The sequence below is a fragment of the Myodes glareolus genome, chromosome 1 (genome assembly GCF_982192425.1).
Source record: "Myodes glareolus chromosome 1, mMyoGla1.1, whole genome shotgun sequence".
In the NCBI taxonomy this organism is placed as follows: Eukaryota; Metazoa; Chordata; class Mammalia; order Rodentia; family Cricetidae; genus Myodes; species Myodes glareolus.
In genome coordinates, this window is record NC_142026.1 from 121,454,345 (window position 1) to 121,480,172 (window position 25,828).

The 25,828-nt window shown below is 45.0% G+C and overlaps 1 non-coding gene across 1 annotated transcript; it reads left to right on the forward strand.

The window, feature by feature from the left end:
- The first annotated feature begins 4,800 nt into the window (after positions 1–4,800).
- On the forward strand, positions 4,801–4,883 carry Trnal-uaa (transfer RNA leucine (anticodon UAA)). Its single transcript has one exon. It is a non-coding gene; the product is annotated as a tRNA-Leu (tRNA).
- Positions 4,884–25,828: the final 20,945 nt, after the last annotated feature.

A 25,828-nucleotide genomic window follows, 5' to 3' on the forward strand; every position in this document is an offset into this window, starting at 1 on the left:
ATTTATACATACACGTGTGTGTGTGTGTGTGTGTGTGTGTGTGTGTGATGTAGCTCAGTGGCAGAGTGCTTAGAAAAAAAGAACAAAACAAAATAGGTTTTCTATAAAAAGGCAAGAGAACCCTAGATCCTCCTAGGTTTACCCCCAAAAGATGAGTCAAAACGTAGAAGAGGGGAACTGAAAAATAAAGCAGAGAAACAGAATTCCTGGAGAGGGGGACACTCCACTTATTTTTTGCAAATAAAGTGATTAACTAAACCAATAGACAGTGTAAAGGCCTGCAGAACTTTGCAAGCCACTAAAGTATCAAAGCCATTCTGACTGTCACCTCCTCCCCACCACACGGCTCTCTGATGGATGAAGCAGGAAGGGAACAGGGTGTCAATTCTATTTAGTCTATTGTTTCCATATTTACCCTACTTTTTAATTTGGAAGAAAAAAAACAATACAAACATGCATTGTTCTCAAAGCATTAAGTCACAAAACCTTAAGTAAATACTGTGGTTCAAACCTCAAAGGAAAACCTGCAGATCAGAGGTCTGCCGTGGAGCGATGGAGGAACTGAACTCCTCTTTCAAATTTGCAAAACAAAATAGCAACAGTAAATATGCACACATTTGAGATTATATTAGCAACTCCTGATGGATCAGCCCAAGGGAAGAGGCCTCAGAGGGCACAGTGTGTGGGCCTGGCTGACAGGAGCTGTCATGGACTAAGCTGCATATGTACACATGCCTTTTGCAATAATCAGCATCTAGATTAAAGTTACTGAGGAAATGAGGAAGGGACACTTACTTATTGCTCCCCAGCTCTTGGTAAAACATTTACCTCACTTCTCTTTCACAATACTGGAAGGAATCGGCCTCCTTATAATGAGCTTGTCTCCTTGTGGGCATGGTGGCCCAGGATTCCGTCCTTTAGTCCTTCCTCTTTTTAGGTGATTTTGTTCATTTCATGCTTTGCTACTTTTTCCTGACAGTGTCCAAGCCCTGGTAAAGAGAAGACTGATCACGGGTGATCCCACACCTCCTTACTAGAAATAACAGGGAACAGGTCCACCGTCCCAGCATCACACAGATGCTTTCTGTGTTGTCAGCACAAGTAGCCAGCTGGTACCCACGCCATGCCCATTTTCCTCCGACTGCAAACTGCTCTCATCTTAATCTTTGTGGTGCGAGAAGGGCCTGAAAGACCAGGGATGTCGCTTGCTTAGCAGAGTGCTTACTAGGGTACACAAAAGCTCAAGCTGATCCCAACACCACATAAAGCTGGACATGGGGGTACAGGCCTGTAATCCCAGCACATGTAAGGTAGACCAGAAGATCAAGGTCATCCTTGGCTACATTGAGGGGTTACATGAGGCCTTTTCTCAAAAACAATAACAACAACAACAACAACAACAACAAACAGCACTGTGGTTTTGGGGGCCCACTTTGGATGTTGAATCTTGCCGGCTACAAGCAACTGGCAAACAAACCTGAGTCACAAGATTTCTGAGGAATGCTGCATTGAGGTTTTTGTTTATTAGCTACCAAATTTACCCAGTCAGAGTCCATCCTGAGCTGAGCCCAGACTGTCATTCAGGACATTGTCAGCAGCACTGCCATTTTAGGGACCCGCTTTGAACTGAACATATTCCTGTAATAACCCCTCCCAGAAGCAACTGAGTGAAGAAACGGTTTGTGTGGTTTAGACGTCACAGTTCATCACTGAGGGAAGTCAGGGCAGGAACTCACGACAGGAACCTGGAGACAGAAACTGAAACAGAAACCGTGCAGAAGCATTGCTTACTGGCTTGTTCCCAAGGCTCACTCAGCTTCCTTTTCCTAACCCAGGACCACTCGACCTGTCACCACCATGGACAACTCCCTCTCACATAATCAATTAAATCATTAATCAAGAAAACTCCCCACACACTTGTCTACAGGTCAATCTGATGGAGGAATTTTCCTCCAATGATGCTCTCTCAGCAGATGACTGAAGCTTGTGTCCAAGCTGACAAAAATCAAAAAACTAACCAGCATACTGGAGAACATTATGTTACGTGAAATAAGCTAGACTTCTAAGACAAATACAGTCTTTCTCTCATGTGCAGACTCTAGGTTTAAATCTCTCTTCTCTCCCCACCGTGTGTGTATGTGTGTGTGTGTGTGTGTGTGTGTGTGTGTGTGTGTGTGGAGAGAGAGAGAGAGAGAGAGAGAGAGAGAGAGAGAGAGAGAGAGAGAGAGAATGAGTGAGTGGGTGGTAGAAGGGGAACCATGAGAGAGGAAGAAGTTTTAGGGGAGAGAGAGGGGGAAGAAGAAAGGACAATAAAACACATCTGACATAAAACTTAAGGGGAAACTACTTGGGGAAAGTGGAGGGTCCTGGGTCACAAGAGAAGGACCTTTGAGAAGAGCAATGTGCTTTATAAAAATGCTACGATGAAATTCTTTGCTTTGCACGTTAATTTTAATATCAATTTAAAAAATTAAAACAATAAGCTGAGAACCCAGAGTACTTAGCTATATAAAAAAGTAATAAAAACACAAAGCCGTAGAGTAGCCATTTATTGTTTTTATTAATGCTGCATGTAACTAGAGGATCGGGTACCATTGGCAGAGCCAGAGACTATCACACCAGCAGCGCCACAGACTCAGGAATTCCAAGCCGCCCTGCGGCAGCCACCCTGCACTTGGTCATCAGAAACTCTGGGCTCCATTCTACCTTATGAGATCATTGTTTCTTAGGCTACCCTGGTGGAAACGCTGTTATACAGATCATGACTACACTGAGATCGTAGATACACACCACAAAGCCTGAATCCTCCCTGCTTCTTGACCCTTGTCCCCAGTAACCATATATATAGATAGAGAGAGAGAGATGCAAAAATACAGAACTCACTTCAAAGGGAATAAGAGAGTTTATTCTAGAGCCAAATCTGAATGGCTATAGATTTGCGTTACTTTGAATATCATGTTCCAATGTGGTAAGAGTTGGTGAAGTTTTTTTTTTTAATTAGAGAACAAAAGAAAGTCATAAATCAGACACTTCATAAATACTGATGGGTAGCAGAGAGACTATTGTTACCACGCATGGAATCTTTGCTATTTGTTTCAGATGGTATCTGATGGTATTCTTAGCTCTTGGGCTGGTGGAGTCTAGTGGTCCTAGCACATTTCAAACGGATTCAGTCATGGTCACAAGGATATTAGGTCGAACGCAGAGGTGGGCAATGAGCTGCTATTAAGGGGGCTAAATATAGCCCAGGATAATCAATCACTCAATTAGTCCCGTCGAGTCTTTAATACAGGTGTAGTGATTCTTTCTGTCTCTGGGAGCTTCAGCCCACGTATCTCTTTAAAGCATCTATCAGAGAGGTCCCAGAGCTGCACATCAACAGGATTGGTTGACTTCACATATGCTCAGCTTTAGGGGACAGAGGAAGTGAAGTCCAGAGTGAATGTGCATTTTGACTTGGATGCGACCATGTCAAGGACTTCAAGGCCTCTGACCCAGGGAACAATTTGGTAAAGCCATTACCCATATGGCCGTGGCTCGAAAGAAAGGCAAAGTTTTTCTCTGAGGTCCGACTGCGTTTATAGCTGACCCCTGTGTATAAAGACAAGGGGACAACTCACCTACAGGGACTACCTACCAAGATTAGTTAACGCCTTCTCCTCTGCTGTACCTAATATACACACCGGGTTCTGACTTTCAGCAGTTAAAGAACCCCACCTGACCGCAGCTTCATTGTGTGTGTGTGTGTCTGTCTGTGTGTCTGTCTTTTCTTCATTCTGTCATCCTCTCCTAGCCAGGCGGACCCCAGCTTTGAAGGATGTAGAGAGCACAGAAGAAGCCACATTCCGGTGGCTCGGGAGGCAGAAGCCTACAGATCTATGTAAATTCATAGTCAAAGACAGGAGTCACCGGCCCTGTGATGAACAGGGTCTTTGGGGGGAACAAGGTGGGGTGGTCAGTGCAAGGCTCAGCCACCAGCTACTTGCTAATGAAAAACACCTAGCCTGGGCCCTGGGGTATTTTTCGGATGGCCGCCAATGTAAAGCAAATAAACTCCTGCCCCCTAAATTGCCTTCAGTTGAGGGTGTTTTCTCACGACAACAAAAAACGAAAGTAGAACACGGAGCAAGTTAAAAACAAGGGAAGGCGGCCCTCTAAGTGAGCCGTAGGGGTGGCAGGAACCGGGTAGGTTTTGACCCGGTATCTGAGACGCCGCAAGGCGGGCAGTGCCTGCAGCCACCAGGGAGGGAAATGGGAACTGGGCCGCTCTGCCTCGCCCGCACAACCGTCCCCAAAGCCTCCTTCCGCTGCGATTGCCCCACGGGCGGGAAAGGAAAGCGGCGCGCAGGTGCCGGGTCCCAGCAGCTCCTTCGATTTAAAATAAACACACCGAAGCTCGCCCTCCCGGCCCGTTCCCACGCCACCCGAGGGACACGGTCGCACGACCGCTCTGAGCCCAGAAGTTAGCTGTGGGGTTGTGTGCGGCGCCCGCTCAACTCCACGAGCCCCCTGCCCGCCCGCCGGGTCCCGAGCGGTGCCCGAGCACGGCTACTGCGGTTGCAGTTTCGTCGTTGCCGCCAAGAACTCGGGGCGATAGCGAGCGGCTACGGCGAAAGGAAACCCGGGCGGCAGCCATCGAGCCTCGGTAGCTGGGCGGGGAAAGCCGGGAGCGCAACGCAGCCCGCGCGGGAGCAGCCTCAAAGAAAAAAGAAAAAGCAGGAAAAAAAGAAAAGGAAAAACAAAAGGGAGAAAGGTGTTGTACGCTTTGTAGGAAGCGTAGAAGCGGTAGTGCACGCCGGCACCAGGATGGCCGAGTGGTTAAGGCGTTGGACTTAAGATCCAATGGACATATGTCTGCGTGGGTTCGAACCCCACTCCTGGTATAAGTGCTATTTTTGCTCTCTTCCTCAAGATACCGGTTTTTTAGGTCCAGATTTCTTGAAATATTAGAAATCAAATTTCCAATCGGAAGAAATGCAATTAAAGCCTTAGTAGAGTGCTGCTGGAAGGCTAGTTTTCCCTCAGTGAGGCGACCTCGTCTCCGGGGACCAGTCTACTACAGGGGACAGCAAACCTCGGCTAGCTGACTCTGCCTGACCAGAGGAGACCGGTGGGGAGACTTGGTACCTACCAAGTTTTTGCAAAAGTGCTTTTCCAAAGAAGTCAAAAAGCAAGTTTGCCTCTGCCTTTCTCTGTCTCTGTCCCCACTCTCCACTCCCTTCTTTTGTATTTTCCTTCCTTCCTTTTTCTTTTTTTTTCTTTTTTTAATCTCCAAAGTTTAACCTGTTCACACGCAACCCACCCTTCAGTTAATTCCAAGTAGGTACCATTATTCTGAAGACCCAAAATTTGAAATATTTTCAGGGTTTTTTCCCTATTTTTTTCAAAAGTATTTTTAATTAAAGTAGTCTACGATCTTAAACAGAATGTGTAGGTGCGGCTCAAGGAACTCTCCAGCCTTTGATTAAATCGAGAATAAGACAGTAATTAAATCCCTCAGTACAAACATAAAACTTAGGAAACACTGATCACTAGCATTGATCATTTATTTCCATCTGATCCTCAGACCCCATTCGGTTATCCGGAGTCGTAGAAATATTCTTTGCATCGAAAGGCTGGTGTTCAGAATGATGTATCTGGTTTTCCAGTCCCGGCTCAGAGCTCTATGGGAAGTGTGATCAGTATATTTAAACAGTGACGCCTACTGGTAACGTTGAGGTAAATTTATTTGTTTAGATAAACCTGGTATTTTTTTTAATAACTCTGTTTAGGAGATTAGGGCAGTGTCAACCACAGACAGAAGGTTAACTCTCCCCTACCTTTGATAAATAATCTTTGATAAATAATCTTCTTTTAAATAGAATCATTCATCTCTGAGATAACGTTTTATGAGCATTGTTATAATTGTATAAAACCCTTCTCTGGCTTCATTGAACTTTGTTTCAATTAAACGGTTTTTTTTCAAACTTTGAAGATGATTATGAAGTTAAAGGGATATATATATATATTAAGACACAGATATCACGGGCACTTTGAAGGCTTCTCCTACACAAGAAATTTTCTTAATCTTCCCCAGAAGTAAGTTTGTGCTTGGGGACTTAGATTAGCTTCTTTTGTTTTCCACTTTTGTAGATTTATTTTTGTTTTCCACTTTTATCCATATATTTTATGTCTACTCATGCGTGCCTGAATGTATGTAAATACATTGCATAGGGGCCTGGTGCCAGCTTAGGAGGAAGCCATGAGTCCCCCGGAAATGGACATACAGTTCATAAAGTGTCACATGGGCACTAGAAACCAAACCCACGTCCTCTGGATCCTACAAGTGCTCTAAGCTGTTGACCTATCTCTTCAACCCCACACAGCCTGTTTCTCATTTTAGACACAGTTTCAATTAGTTAGGCGATGCACCTCATGCATGGGCTTATTATTCAAACGAAGTAAGTTTTAATGCCTCCAGCGCGAAAATTTTTATTAGCATATTTATAGCACAAAATGATGTCTTTCTTAACAAGTTCAAACATATGTGCCATGTGATTTGTTTGTATTCACTCCTGTTACTCCGCCTTACCCCACCTCATGCCACCCCAACTCGATTCCCTTCCTCTTCCCTTATACTGCTCCTTCCACTTTCAGATCACACACACACACACACACACACACACACACACACACACACACACACACACATATGCATATATATTAACATTGGAAATGGTGTGTGTATATATACATATCCATTTTCCAATGTAATTCCACATTACATTGGAACCTATGATACCTGTCTTTCTGAACTGTCATATTTCGGTTAGCATGATCTTCAACTTCATCTTTTCTTTGTGCAAATGGCATAATTCCGTCCTTGGATGTGGCTGCATAAAACTCCATTGTGCATGTGTACTGAATTTTCTATATCCACTCATCTACGTTAAATGCCTAGGCTGCCCTCTCTCCATAGTTGTGGCAGGGCCCGGGTGGGGGCGGGGAATGCATCAGAAAACACATCTGTGCTGGGCGGTGGTGGCACACACCTTTAATCCCAGCAAAGGCAGAGACAGGTGGATCTCTCTGAGTTCAAGGCCAGCCTGGTCTACAGAGCTTGTTCCAGGACAGGCTCCAAAGTTACAGAGAAACCCTGCCGAAACAACAACAAAACAAACAAACAAAAATCCAAAATGTCTGTGCATGCGTCTTTGTGGTTGCTGACTTAGACTTCTTTGGTAGATACCCAGGAGTAGTATACTATATGATAATTCTATTTCTAGGGTTGTGTGTGTGTGTGTGTGTGTGTGTGTGTGTGTGTGTGTGTGAAACAGGGTCTCTCTATGTAGTGTAGTCCTGGCTATTTTGGAACTTAGTATGTAGACCAGGTTAGCCTTGAACTCTGTGATCTGCCTGCTTCTGCTCCTGAGTGCTAGGATAGAAGGTGTGGGCCACCATGTCCCACTTTTGTTTTGTTTGTTTGTGATTTCTTAATGGTAGCCATTCTGACTGGGGTAAAATGGAATCTAAAGATAGTGTAGTTGTAGAGACACCACCTAAGAGGCAGAGAGCACACCTCTATTCATTTCCTATAATTGGACACAAGACCATTGTGAACCAGTTTGGCTTATGTTGAATTTCCATTAACACAAATGTCAGTATTCCTAGACCTTTTATCAGAGTACATGCAAGAGGATGGTTGCTGTTTGCACCATTGAAAAGGATGGTGCAAGCGAATGGGCACAGAGGTGCACACCTCTAAGCTCAGTACTTGTGGGCAGAGGCAGGCGGACCTCTGCAAGTTTGAGACTGGCCTGGCCTACAGAGCAAGTTTTAGATCAGCCAGGATTGTTAGTAAAAGAGAGAGAGAGAGAGAGAGAGAGAGAGAGAGAGAGAGAGGGAGGGAGGGAGGGAGGGAGGGAGGGAGGGAGGGAGGGAGGGAGGGAGGGAGGGAGGAAGGAAGGAAGAAGAAAAGGAGGGGAGGAAGGGAAAGAGGAAGAAGAAAGAAAGGAAGAAAGGAAAAGACAGGTAGACAGACATACTGAAATAGAATCCTAGGTGCTAGATATCAGTATTGCACACAGACTAAAGTTAGCATAGAGATGTGTGGAGTGACATCCCAGTGTGAGCAGACTGCCCTGGGCAGTGACGGCAGTGATGGTCTGTGACCGGGACACAGGAAATGAGTCAGTCGGGTCAGCATCACCCTATCAGCCATCTTGGTCTAGGGTCAGCACTGGGTGCTCACCATAGTTTTACAATGGGAACTGCATCTAACAGAGCATCTCTAGAATGTTATGTGCACTCACGCCCCACCTGCTGAATAAGTGAGTGACCTTAAAATCCACGGGAAATATTTCACACCTGATTCTGTACATTGTGGCCTTGAACACCCTCTTTTAGGGTAGGTGAGAACGTGTCACGGATGCATCTTACCCAGGTTTGGTAGCCACGCAGACACAAAAATGAGTGTGTAAAAGAAGATTGCACACTACTGATCCCTGGGACCAGGAGGTCCTGCAAGGCCCATTGCAGAAGTCTCGAGGTTGGGGTTGGAGTTGGGGGTGGGGTGCCGGAAGGTGTGGTTTGCACAGAAAGATGGGAAGCAGAATTAAGACTGACTGGTTTGGGTAAAGTCAACAGTGTGGTACCCCTAAGAATTAGCAAACTCTGGAAGGGACATCCTGCTCTGTGGGGGAGGCCCCAGGTTCCAGAGCTCCAGCAGTACCTGAAAGAATAAAATAAGGGTTCCCACAGTAGGGGTTAGGCTTTCTGCTGTGACATTTGTTCATCTTCCCCCTTCCTTCTAGACTAGATAGAGCCAAGATTCAGAGCCCAAAGGGAACCTTCAAGTTGCTTATGAGTCATTTCTATCTTGGAAGGTTTTAACAGGTGCTTGAGCAAATAATATCTCAAATTTATCTTTGGGAATAGGCTGTACTTTTGGCCATTTTATTCATTGCTATCTATCGTGTAGGAAGGTTGGCAGTTATCTAAAGAGGTATTGTGTTTTTTTTCCCCAGAGAGGGTCTCACTACTTAGCACTGGATAACATGGAACTCACTGTGTAGACCAGGCTGGCCTGGAACTCAATGGAAATACTTCCTCTGCCTCTGCCTCTGCCTCTGCCTCTCAAGTGCTGGGACTAAAGGCTTGTGCCACCACACCTGACAGAAGGTAACTTTTAAAGTTGTATTTAAACATGCATTATTGAGAAAAATGATGAGGGGCTGGAGAGTGGCTGATGAGTGGTTAGGAAGACTGGCTGCTCTTCCAAAGGACACAGGTTCAATTCTTAGCACTCACATGGCAGCTCACAACAATCTGTAACTCCAGTCCCAGGGGATCTGGCACCCTCACACAGACATACATGCAGGCAAAACACCAATGTGCAAAAAATTTAAAAAAAAAAAAGTGTGTAGGGGGAGATAAAGTGGACCTGGTGGATGACTGTAAATCTCGGCACTTAGGGGCCTGAGTTACACAGTGAATTCCAGGCCAGCCAAGCTATAGGGAATCACATCTGATTCGGACAAAGGAAAGAAGACAAAAGCAGCAACGATGGAAAGAGCTAATATTTGCCTCTTAGGGCTGAGGAAATGGCTCACTGGTTAAGAACACTGGAAGTAACTAGGCAGTGGTGGTGCACGCCTTTAATCCCAGCACTCAGGAGGCAGAAGCAGGGAGATTTCTGTTAGTTCAAGGCCAGCCTGGTCTACAAGGGCTAGCTCCAGGACAGACAGGACCACACAGAGAAATGCTGTCTTAGAAACAAAACAAGCAAGCAAACAGACCAAGAGCCCTGGCTGTTCTTCCAGAGGGCATTTCAATTCCCAGCACTCACTTGGTGGCTCACACAACCACTTAGAGGGTTGATCACAACCGCCAATATCTCCAGTTCCAGGGCACCTGACAGCTGTGGCCTACACAGGTACCTGCACTCATGTGCACATACCCACATGCAGATATATGTACCCATACATAATTAAAAGTAAAAAACAATTTTTTAAAATAAATACTTGTCTCAGCTCTCCCACAGAAGTCTTGTTTTATCTTCAGCGCGGAGGCTCTGCGTTAATTTACTGCCATCTCAGCCAGCAACTGTAACTCCACAGCTACTGGCCTGTTTATGTAGCAGTGGCCTGGATACTCAGCCTGCAGTCTGGCAAGAATTCTGCTCCCACAGGCACCAGCCCTAACGGGATGCCACTAAAGGCAGCTTTAACAAAATCTCTAACCTAAGTATGAATTAAGACTCGAGATTCAAAGGCTGGGGTGAAAACCTGTGAGCTCAGAGAGGCTGAGTAACAGCCAGCTAATCCCCTCTCCTTATTGGCATCAGGGGAAGAAGCGTGCTTCTGTTTTGCATGCAGAAAAACCCGCACCCCTCCAAATCTCACCCTGCTACTTCCTGTGTCTCTCTATCTCTCCTTAACGGCCTCTGAGACTCCATGATTACTTTCTGTCAACTAGCTGCTAAGGCAGGCTCCTGACCCAGGGTTAATTTTAATTAATGCAAATGCAAACTCAGATCAGTGTGATTAAATATCCCCCAACACAGGAGCAAGCATGCTTGCAAAATCCACAGGATAGTACATGCCCCGTGAAGTATTGTTAGGATGCCTGCTTAGTTGGTTTAAAATAAGATCTCACTAATTAGCCCAGGATAGCTTCATGCTTACTATGGAGCCCATGCTGGTCTCGAACTCAAGGTATTCCTGCTCCCCTTTCCCAGTACGGAGGGAAAGGACCAGAGTCAGCACAGGCTACACCAAGACCTCATTCTCAGCACAAAGGAGATTTATTTGCCCCAGAGGGACAGGGGGCAGGGAATAAGAGCTGAAGACAGGAGACAGGGTACAAGGAGAAGAGAAAAGGAACAAGGAAGATGGAAGAAAAGGGGCAAGGAAGGGGGAAGGGATAATTGCCCCAGAGGGGGAACAAAGTACTGGCTCTGAATAGACAGACAGACGTGGCCCATAGGCAGATGTCGTTTATAAAGGGAAAGGAGGAACCCTGGATTAGAATTAGTTGGCTTGTTTAGATTGGGCATATTAATTAGGTGAACCAAAGGGGAGCTTTTGATTGCTGGACTTCAATACTTTGATAGCTGGACCTTGGTGGTCGGCCTCAGGATGAGGAAGTGGCCAAACAAGAGGACAGACCTTGTAGGCTAGCTTTAGGAATGTAATCTAACAGTTTTTTAGCAAACTGGAGAAGGGTAAAAGGCAAAGCCTCCTCACCCTATTTGTCAATGCTTGGGGCTGTAGGAGCCCTTCACTGAGAGTCCAGCCCTGATGGTCCACACCCTGCCTGGCCCGAGTCTTAACTTCAGATCCACCCCGGGTGAGCCAGGACTTTGAATTCACACTTATTAGCCAGGCTTTTTAGGTCTCCAACTCGTGTCTCACCCAAAGATCTTTATAGCAACTGATTCTGAGGGGTCGCTATAGCGCTGCTGTAATGTTTAGCAAGCGCTAGGCGTGTAGAGTAGTAATAATCTGAGATATCATTGCACTGATGGGGTTGACGGATCAGTTTTTATATAATGTCAAGGTTGCTCATAAAAATTGTATCATGTATTCCCATAACAATTATCGAGCAATAAAATAAGATTTAATTTCAAAGACAGGGATTTTGGAGGAAGACATAGATTGCATTTTTCTGGTTTGTTTGTTGAATTTCTTGTGTTATTTACCAGTCTTTAAATGCCTAGTTTTCCATCATCTTCTTGTTCAAAGAAGAAATTTTGGGTAAGTGTTTACATAATTTCTTGTTTGAAAAAAAACAGTAATGTTCTGAAATCTAACTTGAAAAGAAAAGAAAAATAAACTCTTGAATTTTCAAATACACAGTGAGTGAGTTTATTGTTTTCCCCCGGGTGTCACACCCACTGGTTAGTCACAAATAGCTATATTAAGAATGTTGTTCACATTTTTTAAACACTAGCAATTCTGACCCACCCAGCTCAGAGATTTAAAACTGTAACCTGACTTTAATATTTTTATTCTGCGTCGGAAAAAATAAGAAATTTCTGTCACTGAGAAGATTAAAAGTGATCATATTCTTTCCACTATCATGTAAAAATGACTATATCATACAGGTATCATTATCGTATCATAAACATAAAAGTTAACAGTAATATTCTGCTTTCCGGTATGGCGAGGTAATTTATGTGTGACTGCCATTGAAGTCCATTATTATGCAGGCCATCTCTTCTACTGTGACTAGGTGACACACTTACAGTCCTCTTGCTGCAGGACAAAGAACAGCACACAAAAGTATCCCCCTTAGCCTGAAATAACAAGTAAGTGGAAAGAGGCTTAAAAATAATAATTAGCTCAAATGACCTCAATATTCCATGGAATTGAATCAGTCAGCTTCTTTGATTTGGATTTGTTGTCTCCTGTGAGTAATCCTCAGGCCAGTTGAGAATGGATGTTCCCTGTTCTGGTTGGAGAGAGGTCCCCGGTGTTCCCTTCCTCTCTATATTTCAATCCATAGGCCAGCCTCCGACTGCCCCTGCAACACAGCTACCCAGTCCTTTTTGGTTTGTGTTCTGTGATTTTTTTTTTGAAATGGGATCTTGATATATATATATCAAGATCCCATTTCAAAAAAAATATATACATACACACACACACACACACACACACACATATATATCATATGATATATACGCTATATATATGATATATATATCAGGCTGGCCTTAAACTCTCACTCCTCCTGCTTCAGCCTCCTGGTATGATTATGAGTGTGTGCCACCATACCAACTTATCATTAACCCATCTTTTCAAAATGTTCAAGAGTCTCTCTTTTTTATTTATTTATTTATTTGTTTTTTGGAGACATGGTTTCTTTGTGTAGGCCTGGTTGTACTGGAATCAGTCTGACCAGGCTGGCCTTGAAATCACAGAGTTCTGCCTGTCTCTGCCTCCTAAGTCCTGGGATTAAAGGAGTTCCCTACCATCACCCAGCATTTAGGAAGGTCTTACACAGAGAAACTAACACACTGAAAACCACCACACTGGTTAGTTAGCTGGGGCCGTAGCTCAATTGCCAATTACTTAGTCTGTATGCGTTTAAGCTCTGTGTACTTAGTTAGCATGCGTTTAAGTTCTGTGTTTGATCTCCAGCACCACATAAAACTTGCTGTGGTGGGGCTCACCAGTAATCCTAACTTTTAAGAGGACACAAGAAGACCAGGAGTTCAAGAGAACTTGAAGGTACCCTGAGATACATGAGACTCCGTCCAGGTCAGGGTTGGTTAGGGAGACAAGGTCCTATCCTCTTGTGTTAGGCAACTAATAGCAATAATTATTTCCTAATTACTTCATATAGCTCTCCTTGAACTGTAACCAGTAGCCATCAGCTTCTCACTGGGAGGGCGCCCATGTTCAGTACACTGGGTTTGGGGGTGGTAGGGGAAAGGCATAACCAGCGACATGGATCCAGTCCATTTGCTCTCCTCCTGTGTACCTGATAGAACCCCTCACTCCTGGTCCCGTTCCTGTGTCTCAAGTAGCCATGAATTCCAGGGATCATCCCAATGCTGAATTTCACTTTCTTCTTCCCTCTGACTTTAACCGTTGTTTTAGATGATTAAGATTCTTCAAATTTCCATCATTGCCGAGTTGGTTCGCCTGTAACCCAGGCTTGCCTGGAATCTACCGGCTATGCAGGTGAGAGTGATTTGACCTCCTTGTCTGTCTGCTCTCACCCCCCAAGTGCTAGGGTTACCAGCATTGCCACCTCAGTCAGCTCGGTGGATGTCTCAAGTACAGTAAAGCTCCGATTAAAGCTATTCTTCCCGTGTGGAACTGACACACTGCTTCCTACTCTTTGTGAATATGAATCCTTTATTTTTAACCTACTCCAAACTGACTTTTGATGACCGCTTTGTTTGCATTTATTTGCTGAGATCACAAACTATCTGCAGATTGGATACTATTAAACTCTTGTCTTATAATAATGATCTTATTTTTCAAGTTTTCTGTTTAATAAGTTATTAATGAACCCACCTAGGTCACCACGCTGAGCTCCCTCCACAGCCCCGGAGACCTGGTGGAATCCTAAAGCCCTGCTCTTTCCACATGGCCTCTAGCTGTTCTCAGAGCCATAGGACCTCTTTCTGTTGTTACGTTAGGCCACTTTAATGGCTATTGTCAGCTTTGAATCTTGTCTCACAAGCGTTTTCAAGGGCAAGACTTGTTTAATGTGGCTGGGACAAAGAGTGTCCAGTGCCTCAGTTCCTTAATGATAAATACACAACTCTTCCTCACCACCCTTGCCCTCTTTCTCCCACACTTTGTTACCCTACTCTCATGACTCCCCGCCCCCAACATCCTTCCCCCAACTCCTGCTGACAAGGTCTCACTTATTTTAGAGGGTCTCAGATTCAGGCATCCAAAAACAACCTTGAATTTCTTCTGTTCTTGTCCCTGCCTGCCAAGTACTAGGATTACATCCCATGCTACCATGCTTGTTTTATGGGGTGCTGGGGATCAATCCAGGGTTTTTATGGGTGCTACACAAACATGGTATCAACTTGGCTAAAGCCACACCTCTATAGAGAGCCATGTTTCCTTTATTTTACATACCTACCACAGTTTCCCTTCCCTCCTTTCCTCCTAGTCCCTCCCCCTGACTCCTATCTATCTCCTCCCCCAGCCACCCACTCCTCCTCCATCTCCATTCGGAAAGGGGCAGGCCTCCCAGGGGCTTGAACATTAAGTTCAAGCACAGCAAGTTTGAGGTAGGGTGAGCTCCTCCCTATGAATAAAGGTCAGGGTAAGCCAGCTAAGCACTGGGGACAGGTCCTGATCTCACTGCTAGGAGCCTTACAACAGAAAAAACTATACAACTAGACGGCCATTTTTAATAGTGTCTTGAGCCCCTGTCTAGATGTCTTACTGAATCGTCACTTGTGTAGAAATTAAAACCTAATTCAGGAAGGCAAGCACAATCTTCTTTAAGAGCAATTTGCGCCTAATACACAATTATGAAACTAAACTACTTGTAAATAGAATATCGCTATCGCAAATACAGATCTCAGGGCAGCTTTTTAGTTCAAGGGAAGTTTAGAGATTTTTGTTTTCTTTTTTTAATACCATTGTTTGTATGATTGGTTGGGGGGGGTTGGGGGGGCAGTTGTTTGCTTTTGAGACAAGATCTTGCCCTGCATTCAAACTGACTTCAAAATCATGGTCCTCCTGTCCCAGCCTCCTGAGTGCTGGGATGATAAGCATGTTGCACCCCACCCATCTTTAATACCTTTAATCTAGGCTCCCGGAAGTTTAGAGATGTGATCACTTAAGACAATCCTGGCTACCTGATAAAGTATTTTTGCTAGACCAAAAGAGGAAGAGGAGAAACGGGGGGGGGGGGGGGAGCAGCAGGGAATAGCAGCAAACCAAACCTCTCCGTAAGCCAGCTCAGAAACAGACCCTTGAAGACCTCTTGCTGGGTAGTGTTGTGTGCAAAGATCACATTCTTGAGCTTGTGGTTGAGTGGGAAGGGCAAGTACAGAGGAAGAGGGGAGATTCTTTCTAAACAAAGGGAGATTTGAGCAGACAAGCAGGGAGAACTCGCCCCACGGAGGCATCTGAACTTGAGAAGGGGAGGCAGCCCTCAGGAGGGTACTTGGAGTTGAACAGAGACACTTCTGTTAGGGACAATCGCAAGCTGGCAGCTACTCAGAAAAGTCTGCCTACTGTGACTGCTACTCCTGACTAGTTAGTTCTCTGGGCTCCCGGGAGTGGCGCGGGGGAGGGAGACTGTGCCTGGCCCGCCACATCTAAGGAAAATGATTTAGGATGTGCCCGAGATGAATGTGCTTTCGCTGAATCCGGACAAGCACATCAGTCCTCCACCAAATCCCCCTTTAAAAAGTAACATCTTTATCCTCTGTCAGCATCCAATAAATATAGACATTTGGTTTTATGGGGGAAGGGTTGCCCACAATAGTTCAGAAAATAACAGTTCCCAAACTAATGACTATATCCACCTCTCCATTTCTTCAATAGAAATCTAAGCACTGTGTTAGAACAGAAAGCCAAGGAAGAAGCCCACATTGCCCCACATTTCCTTTTGGTTCTTAGCAGCCATGAAAATAGGTCCTGGTCAGTGACCAAGAAGTGTTGCTGGACAACTTCCAGGGAAATGTCCTTAGAAGACCCTACACATGTGCTCTTTGCCTGTTCCCACAAACATAGATATGATGGCTGGTGTATTAACATCACATCACACCACGAAGATGGAAGGCGCAGGGAAAGCAAGCGAGGAAAAGCGCCTTCCTAAGTTTTTACTAGATCACAGTTCCCTTCAGCGCCAGTCGCCCAAGCCTCCATGTATCCACAAAAACACACAAACATAAAAACGTCTTTGAAGATGCTTCTCTTGGAGCTGTTGCTAACTCTACCTGATGGGAATAAAAATTAATATACATTTTAGAATTACTATAAGCAATCCAAAAACTCACTACCTGCCTCCTATGCCCTTCCCTGCCCCCACCCGCACCCCAGGGTTGACCCCAGCCCTAAACTTTGAGCATGCCAAACACTACAGCTGAGCTACATCCAGCCCTTCGCCTTCTGTTTTTATCACAACCCCTCTCAGTTCTGCTCTGAAATACTGATGTGCAATTTAAGGAAATGAGCAGATCTTCAATCCGACTGCATGGATATCGACCTTGAAGAAATCGCACCAGCCTGAAAATACAGGACATAATACCAGCGTTACAGCATCAGGCCAAACAGAGACGAGCCTGGGTGTGTGTTTATTTCTAAGTTTCTTAGGACACCACAGGAACAAAAGCCCGTGAAACTGTAGGATTTAACCCCAGTAGTGCAGCCCCACCTTGGGTCTTCCCATTCTCTCTGCCTTCCTCAAAGATTAAATACGCAAGAGAGAGGCTAGAGAGACAGGGTAAGAGACAAGAACTTACACTTTTTAAATGAAATTTAAAAAGATACAAGGAGCTGGAGATGTAGCTCAGTTGGCAGGGTACTTTCCCAGCATGCATGAAGCCCTGGGTTTAATCACTAGCACACACACACACACACAGACACAAAAGCTTTTTTTTTAAATACATGTCTACCATCTGGTCTGAGCTCAAATGAGGTGGAAACAGAATGACCAGAAGAATTTTCTTCTGATACATAGTAAGTTTGAGGTCAGCACCAGACTATGTGAGACCCAATCTCAGAAGATCAAAATAAAGAACATGAGAAAAGGAGGGACTGCCAAGTGCTGCCTCAGTCACACAAGAGTATTTCTTTCCTTTTTTCCTCCCAAAGCAGGGTTTCCTGGCTGTTCTAGATCTCTCTCAGTAGACCAGACTGGCCTTGAACTCTGAGATCCGCCAGCCTCTGTCTCGTGAGTGCTAGGACTAAAAGTGTGTGCCACTATCACCTGGCTTACACAAGAATATTTTATTCAACAACTGTCCTCAGAGATCCGACTGTGGACCCACAGTCCCGTACAATTATGATGGGGCTAAAAGACTCCCATCACCTAGTGTTGTAGCCACGATATAGCACAATGTGCTTCTAGTGTAAATTAACCTATGAGCTGCCCATCATTCAGAACCATAGGATACCAGCTGTGCATAGCACCCGGCACTTGCTTCTGATGACATTATGTGTTATGTGTGCACTGTTTATCATCATTGTTTTAGACTGTGTTTCTCCTAATTTTACAACTGCCTCATTTTCTCTTATGCTTGCTTTAATTTTATTTTGTTTCTATGACTCTAGGAGCAACAGGTTGCACTTAAATATATGAATATATATGTATATACATTGTGTGTGTGTGTGTGTGTGTGTGTGTGTGTGTGTGTGTGAGTGTAATACTCTTAGACTGACAGACAGATAAATGCATGGTAGGCTATGGAATCAGGTTTGGGGACATTCTGTTGTGCAGCAATTTCCTCTGAATTGGAGTGTCCCACTCTGAATAGAAGCTCCTTTAAGACTCAGGAAGTTCTGAGCTGAGAGTGGTGGCATATACAGACCTTTAATCCCAGCAGTCAGGAGGCAAATGCAGGAGGATCTCTCTGAGTCTGAGACCAACCTGGACTATAGAGTGAGTTCCAGACTAGCCAGGGCTACAGAGTGAGACCCAGTCACAAGTAAAATCAAAGGCTCGGGAGGTTCTGAAGGGAAGCTTGTTAATACTCTGGAGGCCAACAACTCACTAGCCTCAGGAAGAATCAGAAACTGACTAAACTCACTTGTTCTCTCCTTCCGGTGTTATATAAGCAGTAAGGATTTCCGAGAGAAGAGCCTCCAGCTGTCAGACTGCCTGCAGGCTGTGGAAAGAGCTCTAGTAGTGCAACTTTCCTTTGCCATCACCTTTGCTGGGCTGTGAGCTATCTCGTGGAGCAGGTACCTTTAGGTCTATTACTGTAAATAACCCCTTGCCCATTCTCCTATGAGTAACCCCCCAAAAACTCATTGCTTCACTAAACTGGACTTTGGTGGTACCATTACTTTGGTCTGTTGTCTGTCCCTGAGCTGGAAGTGAGTGGACTATATGTTTGTTCTTATTTTCCAGGAATCATGTCAAACACACACACACACACACACACACACACACTCACACACACACACACACACACACACACACACACACACACACACGGCAGCCACTTCCACCACCACCACAAAGCTGGCTGCTTTTTCAAGTCATTTATTTGAAGTTCGGTGTACTGGCACACACCTGCCATATCAGGATGGGGAAATGTGAACTTGGGGGGCGGGGAGACAGAAGCTCAAGGTCATCCTTGACTACACAGAGAGTTAGAGGGCAAAACACCAACCAACAAACAAAACTAAGGCATTTATTTGGGCTGGAAAGGTAACTCAGCTGCATAGCACTTGCTTAGCATGCACAAGCTCTAGGTTTGATCCCCAGCACCAGGGACTGGTTGGCAAGTCGATCCCTAGTCTTACTCTTGATCTTAGTCAAAATGCCAAGAAATAATTGAATCCCGATATGTGTGGGAAGAAAGAAAAAGCTGGAAAGCGGCAGTCTTACCAGGGTCCTTGACAGCCATCTAAGGAAGGGATCGCAAATGGCCACCACCAGCTTGAACGCTCACGCTGGCTTTGAGGTCATAGTGATTTAAGCACACACTCAGCTGAACTCTTACCACTTGAGATAGTCTAGAAAATGGCAGAGCCAAAAGTACCCGAGAAACTGACTTGTGCTGTGGAATATTGGTTTAACCAGGCAACGACGTGTTATATTTGTTCATGCTCCATTTGTTAGTCATGTAAAGATGTATGTATTGCATTTATGTTAATTGAATAAAGTTAACCTGAGCACAGAGAGGCGGGGTTAGCTAACTGGTCAGCAGGAAGAAGCAGGGAGGAGCTTAGTATGGTTTTGTTAGTTGAGACGGTGTGGAATGGAGTTACTTCCAGGACACCAGCAAAGAGAGGAAGTTAGCCACTGCTATTCTATTTCTCTGAGCTCACAGGTTTTCATCCTAGCCTTTGAATCTGGAGTTTTAGTGAAACAACAGAGATTTAGTGAGAACTACCTTTAGGGGCAGCAACAGAGCCATTTTGGAGGAACATAATCCCTCTTAGCGACTGGGCTGCTAGTAGTTTGAGGTACAGCCATGCTAAGGAAGGTAAAACAACAGACCTGCCCTGGAGTCGGGGGGGGGGGGGAGCTAGAATCAAGGTGCACTGTAGTAGGAGACTGTTCATTTCCTGGCCGCCCAGACCCAAATAATAACACAGAAACATATTAACTACAACACTGTATGGCCAATAGCTTAGGCATATTTCTAGCTAACTCTTACATATTAAATCAATCCATTTCTATTGATCTATGTATCACCACATAGCTGTGGTCTGCCAGTAAGGTTCTGTCAGGAGCTTGTCTCCTTTGGCAGCTACATGGTGTCTCTCTGACTCTGACTACTTTCTCTCTACATCTCTGTTCAGATTTCCTGCCTGACTCTACTCTACTAAGTCATTGGCCAAAACAGCTTTATTTATTAATCAGTAAAAGCAACACATATACAGAAGGACATCCCACATCAGTGGACATTTACAACTTGGAAGACTTACTGTCCCCATCCCTCATTCCAATTTATAGTTTCTACAATTATTTCCCTTTCACCAGAACTTAGTGTTTGTACATTTCTTTAATCACGAATAGATTGTTTCTTCTATTATCTCTTTGCTGGTGCCTGGGTGATCACTTGCTAAATATATTTCACCATTTTATTTACTTCAGGCTAAAGCCCTGGCACCAATACATTGGCTCCTCCATACCCAACCCCAAGCTGCACATTTCAAAGATAAATCACTGTAATTATTTATTGTCTTGAAAAGGAGCAGGAGATATGCATGTCAAACTAATATGCACCTTTAACCCACTTGAATGACACTTTGGAGAATGGTTGCTGGGAACCCTTAACGTTGCCTTCATATTTCCAGATTCTCCCAACTGTAGGAGATAATTGAGGCTTGTGGAATGTGTTGGGAAATTTTTATTTATTTTTCAGAGAGTCCCACCCCTAGCTATATATTTTTTAAAGATTCATCTTGAATTTCAATGGTCAATTCCGAGGGCTGGTTAATTCCTCAAGGCTCTCCAAGATGAACAGAAAACTAGAGGTTTGGAATCCATAGAACTTTTTGAGATCAGGCTATGGAAATTTTTATTACATTGCTTTGATTTTTTTTAGAAGGTTTTTATTTTTTTATTTAGCAATTTCCTTAATCATAACTACAGACAATAATCCTCTTTTCTTCCCTTCACTGAAAAAGAAAAGAAAAATGTGGGTGGAGGATTGTACTAATACATGTTCCCTATTCCAGTATGAGGCAGAAAGAGAAGTTTTCTGAATTTTCCCCAGTCAGGTAGACGGATTTAAAAACTGGGTCACATAAGGAGCTTGAGCTGACTTTGTGGACAGAATGGGCAGAAATCCAAGCGCTATTTTCATTCAGGGAATGTGGCAGCCTGGGTGGTGGAGAAACGCAGCCCCCATTCCTCCACAGTTGCCAAGCTGTGCTTCAGGACAGCATTTATTTCTCTGTTGCAGAAATGTCTTGGTTCGTTGTTGGGGAACACCTCACAGGCTCTTGGGGAAAAGTCTTGGCTTGTCAGAATAGTTCGTGCTAATCTCGCCACTGCTGTGCTCTTAATTATAACGGCTCTCCAAGTTCGATCTTGTACTTGCTCTCTAAGTAAGAAAATGTGGGTGGAAAATGCTACGGTCGAACTTACTTTTTTTTGGCGTGTGTGTGTGTGTGTGTGTGTGTGTGTGCGTGTGTGCTCATACACACACGCACACACATGCAGGTGCCTGCAGAGGCCATAAGAAGGCCTCAGATACCTTGGAACTGCACTTAGAGATGGTTGTGAGCTGTCAGATGGGGTGCTGGGCACTGAGCTATAAGCACTCCTAACCACTGAGCCACTCTCCAGCCCCTTAAATTATCGTCTTATAATCAGTCTTTAGACGACCAAAACTAATTATAAACAAAATGCAAGAGAACAATTTTCAAAATTCCAATTCTCTGTAAAACAGTTTTCCAATGCTAATTTCTAGAATAATCTGTTTCATTAATGTTCAGTTGGAGCCTCTAGCTCTCCCCCTGCACGGTTCAGAACCCCCCAAACACTCCCAACCCTACTGGTTCAGAGAGTCTCCAAACAAAGGAAAGGTGCCAAAAAGTCCAGTTTTGCTTTCTTGGCGGCTTTTGCAACTTCTCTGAAATTACCAGCCACAAAAGTCTTCACCTAAGCACTCAGCTTTTGACCGTACGGGGGGCACAATCCCAACATGTGGTAGACACATTATCACCCCTTGCCTACAGTCTACAAAATTTCCCTGCTTTAGTTTGGGGGTGCAACCTCTCTGGTCTTGATCTCTGGGACCTGAGAACCTCTGTAGTTTTGGAGCCTGTCCTGAAACTAGCTCTTGTAGACCAGTCTGACCTTGAACTCACAGAGATCTGCCTGCTTCTGCCTCTACTGGGATTAAAGGCCACCCAACCTATTGTACCTTTTCAATCCAGCTTGATTTGGTTTACTGCTTCATCAGATAAATTTATTATGGTGAGCAGGGGCAAAAAACCTACTAATCAAATTTGTGTGAATTTTCAAACTTTTCTAACATTAAATTTAATAAGAATATTAAATTTGTTTTTGCTACTTCTTTCTCCTTTTCCTGTTTTTTGTTTGTTTTGTTTTTTGAGGCAGGACCTTTGTAACCCTGGTTGGCCTGGATCTCCCTTGTCACTGAGACTGGCCTTGAAGCTTTTTTGGTTTGGTTTGGTTTTTCGAGACAGGGTTTCTCTGTAGCCTTGGAACTTCTCCTGGAACTTGCTCCACCAGGCCAGGCTGACCTAGAACTCAAAGAGGCAGGAGGCAGGCTGACCTAGAACTCAAAGAGGCAGGAGGCAGAGGCAGAGGCAGGAGGCAGAGGCAGAGGCAGAGGCAGAGGCAGAGGCAGGCGGAGCTCTGTGAGTTCAAGGTCAACGTGGTCTACTGAGCAAGTTCCAGGACAGTCAAGGATAGACAGAAAAACCCTGTCTTGGAAGAAAAAAAAAAAAAAAGAATGACTGGCATTTGGCCCAGGTTCCAAGGGAGGGGGACTTTAAATTCTTAGAATTTCACCCAGGGATAGGAATGTCTTTTTAGTCTGTGCTGGGCCTTTGGACTTCTGAGTACCTGCTGAATGTGCTGGGAAGCCTTGTCACATGATTAAAGAGTGGGCTGTTTTGAGCTATGGAGATGCTGATGCAGGGTGAGGAAGAAGCTGGTGTGGTGACTGAATTCAGTTACAAGGTATTGTGCCAATCAGTCCTGTCTGTGCAATGAAGGCCAATGAAAGCTGTCACTGCCGCTTGAGGCACAGATTGGGGAGGGTTTCTGGTTGGTGAGTATACGGACATGCTGACATTTGTAAGGAGAGAAATTTTTCTCTGTAGTTAAGATTACCAGTTGCACTTTGTTGTGACAAAAAATAGCTGAAAAAATTAGCACAAGGAGGAAAACTTTTATTTTGACACACAAGGCTAGGGTTTTCAGCTCATCTATAGCTGGCCTATCTTGCGGAATGAGTGTATTCTAAACAGACATTTGGGTTTTTTGTTTTTTATTTTCGAGACAGGGTTTCTCTGTGGCTTTGGAGCCTGTCCTGGAAATAGCTCTTGTAGTCAAGGCTGGCCTCGAACTCACAGAGATCCACCTGCCTCTGCCTCCCCACTAAAGAGACATTTGTACTCCTGTCTTTGACTATCAGGCTCTTGAAAGAATGGGCCAGAAGAAATTAGAATTTCTTATGGGGCCCTACTGGGAGAGAAAGTGTACGGGTACCCAGAGGAGGGAGGAACTTGTGTCCTGGGGAAAGTTGCAGCTTCTCAGGTGACTTTGCAGGAGAGACTTGGAACTGAGACACTGGTGGGCAAGTGATCACACTTGCTCTCTATCTAAACCCTACCTTTAGTTGGGTGCGATGGTGGCGCATGTTTGAGGCCATCCTGGTCTATATATGGAGTTCCAGACTAGCCAGAACAACCCAGTAAAACTCTGTTTCAGAATAAAATAAACCCTACCCTCAAGTCAGGACCTCAGAAGATGGATTTGGTGAGTTGCTAGATCTCATAGTTGTAATGGTCTGTCCTGTCCCTTTAAGAGACAAGCCCCGCCCTACCCACTCCCCTCCTTGTACTGTGGGAAGCAGATCTTCCTTCTTCCTTCCAGCCTGCTTGTCCCTGCTCTGTGCTAGTCCCTGCGCTTGCTCTCTCTCTCTCTCTCTCTCTCTCTCTCTCTCTCTCTCTCCCTCTCCCCTCTTCCCCCCACCCCCGCCACTCTCCTTTCCCTCTTACTTCTATATCCAAACTCACTCTGCATGGTGTGCATGTCTGTCTGTGTTTCTCACCTGCCACAACTCCTCGTGGGACCCAGCTGCCCGGCTGTCCCTTGTGGCCTGCTGCCGCCCCTCAGGGAACTGCACCATTTTATTTAAGCCATTACAGAAGTCCCTCTTCTTGATATGACCACATTAAATAAATCTCCTTTTCTGGCTTTTTACTATTAACTTGGCTCCTTTAATTAGCTTATTGAAGACTGGAGGCCAAACCAGGTTTATTGGGGCACAGGATGTGATATTAAAATCTAGTAATTTATGGTTTCATCTTATTGCTTGGGATCAGACAGAACACCAACGGGTAGGTGACATTGGCAGAAAAAACTGTTCACCTCATAGCAGCTGGGAAACAAAGAGAGAAGAGAACAGAGCTGGACATTCCCTTCAGTGGCATGCTCCCCTCCATGACCTAACCTCCTCCCTCTAGGCCCCGCCCCCTGAAGATTCTCTCACTCCTCAACATCATCCTAGACTGCAGATCCAACTTTCAGCCTCTGGACCTTTGGGGGAAACTGAAGAGCCAAACGATAGCAGGAACCTTCTAGACATCACATTATATGCTACTCTAGCTGGTCAGTGTCCATTAGTGTCCCTAATGGCAACACTGAAATGATGATGCAGCACTTCCCTGAATCCTGCCAGACACTCTGGCCAATTATTGAGCCTGAGGAAAGTAGCTAGAGTCCCTGTCTGTAGCCAGGTGGTCAGGGGTACAGGTGGAATGGGATTCTCCAACTTAACTGGCATCTGAAGTAAGAACTGGGTTATCGGGACCATTCCTTAAACTCAAGGAGTCTGATACTACCTGCAGGTTGCTGGTGTTGGAACTGAATTGCAATATTGCAGCCACCAAGTGGGAGAACCACTATTCTGGGATAAAGGGGTTGAGAACAACACAGGAGACTACCTGTGTTGGAGAGTGTGATGTTAACTTGACACAGACTAAGGCCATCTGAGGGGAGGGAGCCTCAATGAAGAATATGTCTCCATATGGTCAGGCTGTGGGCAAGCCTGTAAGGCATTTTCTTAATTAGTGAGTGGGGGAGGGTCCAGGCCATTGTGGGTGGTGCCATCCCTGGGTAGGTGGTCCTAGATTCTGTAAGAAAGCAGGCTGAGCAAGTCACAGGGAATAAGATGGTAAACAGCACCCCCTCCATGTCTTCCCCGTCAGCCAGATCCCTGCCCCGCTTGAGTTCTTATCCTGACTTCCTGTGATGATGAGCAGCGCTGCGGAAGTGTAAGCTCAACAAGCCTTCCCTTCTCAAGTTGCGTTGGTCATGGTCTTTGATCACAGCAATGATGACCCTTCCTAGGACAAGTGCCAGACTCAAGCTTCAGCCAAGTCAGGGCAAGGATCTTGTCAATATCCACCTGGAACAAGGGAGTTAAGAAAGGAGATGGGGAGCAGACAAAAAAGCAAAGCCTGGGGCTTGGTGTCCAAATACTAAGAACGAGTAGACAAAAGGTCAGTGCCTCCATATCACAGAACAGTACTGCTCACGTTTAAATAAATATGGTCCACTGTACCTGGAAACAAGGCTTGGGTACAGAGCCACCAGCTCCTGCTAACACCATCACCAAATCACTAGAAGCACGTCTTCTGGTGACTGGCCAGGGTGGAATGGAGTCAGTGGGTACTGCAATTATTGTTGCTGCATCTGGATGGATCTAAGGCCAGAAACTTTGTATGAGAGGTAAAGAGCTTAAGTTCTCCCCGTGGATCACTTCTTAAATAAAATATGCTGGACTCACAATCATCGCAGTATGTTTTGGTACTTTGGATCTCTTGATAATGAAATATGAATGAGAGATGCTTCTTAGCACTAGGCTGTCCCCAAAAGAGTAAGCAGACTGGCTGGCTTCCAAGTGGTCTCCCAAGGTTGCTCCAAAAATCCCTTGGCCCACTGTTTTTCCTGGCTTCCAGGTATGTAAATACCAACT